Consider the following 5,880-nt stretch of genomic DNA (forward strand, 5'->3'; position numbering starts at 1 on the left):
CTGCTGCTCATATCTTCTGGGCTCAGACCCACAATGCCGTGACTCTCGGCCAGTGTACATAAGGAGAAAGTGGGAAAAGTCTCCAATAAAAAATAATTCTCACTTTATTGGTGCAAAATATTAATATTTTTTGCATGACCCAATAAAATATGGACTTTACAAGATTTGTTCAGCTGGATCTTCCTGGTTCCTCATTGTTCGTCTGGTAGCACTCCTGGCTCCGTGCTGTTGATCTTCTAGGTGGGTGAGCTGATTTTTCCCTTTCTTTTACTTCCATACACCTGCGGCTCACCCGCAGACACGGACATGCGGCGCGTCTTCCCAGACCTCAGTATGTCAATTTCTCTTGCGGAGACACTAGTCTCCGCAAGAGAAATTCTGTCAGTGCAATGTATAGGATGCGGTGAATCCGCATGGCTCAATGAACACATGCAGATTTACCTGCGTGCAGCGCTTTGGACGCAGCATAAAGTATGCGGCGTTCAAAGCGCTGCCAATAACGCCCATGTGCACATACCCTTATACTCACCTTCCTTCCTCACCTCTGCTCTGCGTCCTTTTCTGCTGCAGCAGCTCATGTCAGCATCTGAGCAGCGCATGACGTCACTGCCATGCGCTCTCAGACGCTGAGCTGCTGGCACATTCACTCCTCTCCACGCCGGGACTATGGGTGTGGAGAAGAGTGAATATGCACACTCTTTAGTAGCGGGCACTGTCAGCAGGAACTGCGGCTCAACGCTTCTCTGTGCCCGCTACTAAAGAGAATGAATATTCATCCTTCTCCACGCCCATGGGAGTGGAGAAGAGGGAATATTAATTTCTCTTTAGCAGCGGGCACACGTGGTAGCTGCAGCAGCGGCTACTGCGTGTGCCCCGCTCCTCCACCGTCGCAACCTCCCCCACCACTACACACCACCAGAATTTCTATATACTCGAGTATATACCAGAGTATAAGCCGAGAGGGGCTTTTTCAGAACAAAAGATGTGCTGAAAAACTCGGCTTATACTCGAGTATATACGGTATATTAAAAATCTGGTGAATTACATGATGATTGGAAGAGACGAGATCAATCATAACCTATGCAGCAGATACCACCACTGGCGGCCTCAGTATTCCTGTAGCCAGAAGACCACCGCCAGACTGTGGGGGGGAGGGGGGCGAGGACAGACAGCGGGGGGGGGGGGGGGATCACTCATGGTCTCCGGCTCATTCGTTGGCAGATTTCCCACAGGACGATGCATTCAGTTCTTATAATTCAAAGTCCATTTCTTGTACCTGTCTTCAGAGGCCGGGACAATGAGGAAAGTCCTTCTGAAGGAGATGATGGGGGTCTTGCGGTAGTTCCGGTTCACTGTCGGGAGAAAGTCTATTAGCTTCTCTCCAAAAACCACCTACTACACAGACGTAATGGGATGTTCCCATATTTAAGTGATCCTGAGAATGGGGAGGCTGCAGTGCTACATCGCCAGGAGCCCCTGTGCAAAACTGAGGGGATTGGTGTACATAATGATGCAGCCCCCTTTAAGCAGCCCACAGACATTTATTTATTTTTTTTAGCAGATCTCCCCAATCTCCCCTCCAACAGTCCTGTCCCCTGATAATGACCGGGCAGTTTGCTTTTTAATCTGTAGGATCCCGGTGATTTCCCCATTGTACAGTAGGACATAACTCACCTTCCCTAAATCCTCCTTCGACGGTGAAACAAATGAGGGAAGCCTGCGGAGAACCAGGGTGCGACATACATAAGATGTGAGGGTCATAAATATAAGCCGCCGAGACCCTACAATCACACGAGCGGGGGTCTCCACACGTCAGATCACTGGAAAATCATTTTACTGTAGGATTTGCAGTAGATTACATTCTTTTTATGGCAACGGGGAAAAGCAAAAAAAATTCCCAAATGTGTAAATAGACCCCTGAAAATATTTTGCATATACATTACAAAGAGACACTCCGATCCCACAGATGCCCAGTGAGGCTCCGATCCCACACATTGCCCAGAGAGGCCCCGATCCCACACATTGCCCAGCCTGGTCCCGATCCCACACATTGCCCAGCGAGGCCCCGATCCCACACATTGCCCAGCGAGGCCCCGATCCCACACATTGCCCAGCGAGGCCCCGATCCCACACATTGCCCAGCGAGGCCCCGATCCCACACATTGCCCAGCCAGGCCCCGATCCCACACATTGCCCAGCCAGGCCCCGATCCCACACATTGCCCAGCCAGGCCCCGATCCCACACATTGCCCAGCCAGGCCCCGATCCCACACATTGCCCAGCCAGGCCCCGATCCCACACATTGCCCAGCCAGGCCCCGATCCCACACATTGCCCAGCCAGGCCCCGATCCCACACATTGCCAGCGAGGCCCCTGATCCCACAGATGCCCAGCTAAATGACGTCATGGCACACCACCGTGCCCCCTACAACAGACCGGACACATCGTACAGGAGACCGGGGGCCATCGGAAGGTAAGTATAATCTTTATTTTTAATTTAAAATTCTTTTTTTTTTACAGGTACTATGGTACCCGGGCCTGGATGAGAGTCTCCTCTTCTCCAGTCTCGGGTACCATCCGCACATAGAAACGCTTAATATCCGTATGTGCTAATGCGCTGACACGGATATTATGCGATTCAATGCAAGTCAATGGCGGTAATTACGCTGCGTGTCCGCAAAATTAATGGACATGCTGCGGATTTTTCCGCAATGATAATCCGCAGCGGATATTTCCGCAGCATGTGCGCAGCACAGATTATCATTAGGCACCATGGGGCACATATTACCAAGCGTTTTTAAAGCATTTTCGCTGCGGAAATTCCACGGCAAAAACGATTGAAAAACGCCTAGTGGGCACGCAGCCTTAGGGCCTGTTCACATGTAGCGTTCATGATGCATTTTTTTTTATCCAAAACTTCCATGGGAAATAAACGCAGTAAAATGAATGAAATTTCTAAAATCTCATTCACACGGTGCGTTATTTCTTCTGGCGTTTTTATTTACCTGCGATTTCTTTAACCCCTTAATGACCGCCGTAACGTATTTTTATGGCTTTCATTAAGGGTACTTATTCCTCAGCGCCGTTAAAATGTGTCACTGTGGAATAAGTAAATAGCGCTGCCCGGCGGCGGTGATCCCTGCGGGTGTCAGCTGTGTGTGACAGCCGACACCCTGCAGTATCGGCCCCGGCCGGTCTTGATGCAGATCGGGGATGATTAATCCCTTAAATACCGCGGTCAATCGTGACAGCGGTATTTAAGTTGCTACAAGAGGGTCACAAGACCCCCTTAGTAACTATCGGACCCCAGCGATGAGAATCTCAGGTCTCATACACTGCAGGGCAGGAGTACTGCATAGTATGAGAGCAATGATCAGAATAAAAATCACCCATGTCCCACAGTGGGACTTGGTGAAAAAGTAAAAAAAAAAGTTAAATAAAATATGTAAAAAAAAAAAACAAAACAAAAAGAACACACAAATCACTAAAATCAGTTTTGCTGCTCAAAACACAGCGTTTGTGGTAAAAAAAACAAAAATAAACGAAAAAACGTACACATAAATGGTATCGCCGCGTCCAGAACAACCCGCTCTATAAAACTAGCGTTATTTAGTCCGCTTGGCGAATGCTCCTTCCCTTCCGAGCCATGCCATGCGCCCAAACAGTGGTTTTCCCCCACATATGGGCTATCGGGTTACTCAGGAGGAATTCACTGGATTTTATTTGAGGGGGCGGGAGCCATGTCGCTTTTCCAGAGTCTTTGTTCTACCAGTAACGTGGGATCCCCTATAGTCCCAGTGACAGATGACGGACCTGAGAGGGGGCTGGTTTTGTGTGGGATAAATTAGGGGTTTTATTGTTAACATTTTGGGGTACATAATTTTCGATTGCTTCCAGAATAAGGCTGGGATCACCTTCTTGTGTTCTACGCTGAGCACTTACATCGGAGTTTCTGTGTAAATCCCACAAAAATGCGATTCAGACGAAACCCCCAACAGAACCACCCACCACAAAGAGGCAGATGGAGACATTTTGGCGTCTGTTTGACATCTGCTCTGGTGGTCTCCATGTTTGTAGGCGCACACAGATCTGTGGTCGTCCACACTTGTGCTCTAAAAAAATGCCTAAAATGATGGTACGCCACTGGAACACAGACCAGTCAAAAGAGGCGACATCAGCCTCATAAGTGAGTGGCTCCATCTGGGTTTTTTATCTGAATTGCAGTTTTGGTGAATTTACACGGAAAACCCGTTGTAAGCGCTCAGCGGAGAGCGCAGGATAAACGTGAGCTGAGCCTTATTCTGATTTTTTTAGAAGCAGAATGAAGAAATAGACAGCAGTACCAGAATAGTTCTTATTTTTTCACAGTTCACAGTGAGGTGTAAGTGATAAGGCAGATTTATTCTTTGGGTCGGTGCGATTACAGCGATACCAGATTTATATGTTGTTGTTTTTTTAGGTTTTGCTGCTATCACACAGTAAAAATGCTTTTTTTTTCCAATAAAAAGTAGTTACTTTCGTCGCCATATTCTGACAGCTGTAACTTTTTTATTTTTTGGTGAACAGAGCTGTATGATGGCTTATTTTTGAGGGACGAGTAGCAGGTTTTTTTGGTACCATTTGGGGCACGCAGTAATTTTTTATCGCTTTTTATTCAGATTTTTCAGACACAGAATGAACAAAAACCAGCAATTCAGTTATTGATTTTATTTTTTATGCCGTTCACCGTGCGGTAAAAGTGATAAGACAGATTTGTCTGTCGGGTCGATACGATTACAGAGATACCAGATTTATCTATTTTTTATGCTTTGCTATTTTTACAGTTTTTTCTTTAATTTTTGTTTTATCACAAACGTTACGTTTTGAGCGGCGAAAAGGATTTTAGTGATTTGTGTGCACTTTTTGTGTGTTTTTTTTACTTTTTTACACATTTTAATTCACTTTTTTTACTTTTTCACCTAGTCCCACTGTGGAACATGGGTGATTGTCACTTTGATAGCTGGGTATCTCAGGGTACCATGGTAACCATTGGGACCCGTGATTCTAATCACAGGGGTCCGATGGTTACTAAGGGGGTCTTAGTTACGGCGGTTGTAAAGGGGTTAATTGTTTTTTACTGCAACTTTTCCTGGCTGAGATCAGCACCAAAAGTGCATGAAAACAAAAAAGCATTAAAACTTGCTGAAAATATTTGCTGTAGATTTATGGTCATAACCTGCTTTTTTCATGCAGAAAAAAATGCATCAAAAACCCTACGTGTGAACAGACGCTTCAATGGACGCTCTGCAATCAGGGTCAGAAACGTTCCTGTGGCTGAGGGTCCGCAGGGCGAGAGGCGCACGTCCCACCAGCAGGAGAACCGGACACTTACGTTCTGGCAGCCGACATCCAGTGTCATGGACGCCAGCTCGTGCTCCGTTTTGGGAAGGTTACAGAGGAAGCCGACCACCTGCAGCCGGTTGTACTTCAGCAGCTGATGCCTCATTTCTAGAGAAACAAAAAAGATTACAAAGAAATGAAATATTAAAGGGATATTCTGACTTTCACACGCAGAGCAACAGCACCGCGCTGACACTACATCCCGTGCATCGCCACGCTGACGCTACATCCAGTGCATCGCCGCGCTGACGCTACATCCCGTGCATCGACATGCTGACACTACATCCAGTGCATCGCCGCCCTGACACTACATCCCGTGCATCGCCGCGCTGACACTACATCCAGTGCATCGCCGCCCTGACACTACATCCCGTGCATCGCCACGCTGACGCTACATCCCGTGCATCGCTGAGCTGACGCTACATCCCGTGCATCGACATGCTGACACTACATCCCGTGCATCGCCGCGCTGACACTACATCCCGTGCATCGCCGCGCTGA

The 5,880-nt window shown here is 47.6% G+C and overlaps 1 long non-coding RNA gene across 1 annotated transcript; it reads right to left on the minus strand.

The window, feature by feature from the left end:
* Positions 1 to 1,230: 1,230 nt before the first annotated feature.
* On the minus strand, positions 1,231 to 5,489 carry LOC141258272 (uncharacterized). The gene is made up of 3 exons (XR_012318259.1): positions 5,372 to 5,489; positions 1,675 to 1,717; positions 1,231 to 1,352 (listed from the first exon to the last, which is right to left on the minus strand). It is a non-coding gene; the product is annotated as an uncharacterized lncRNA (long non-coding RNA).
* Between the last annotated feature and the right edge of the window lie 391 nt (positions 5,490 to 5,880).

The sequence above is a fragment of the Phyllobates terribilis genome, unplaced genomic scaffold (genome assembly GCF_046119375.1).
Source record: "Phyllobates terribilis strain yellow unplaced genomic scaffold, ASM4611937v1 Scaffold_3__8_contigs__length_932513732, whole genome shotgun sequence".
Taxonomy (NCBI): domain Eukaryota; kingdom Metazoa; phylum Chordata; class Amphibia; order Anura; family Dendrobatidae; genus Phyllobates; species Phyllobates terribilis.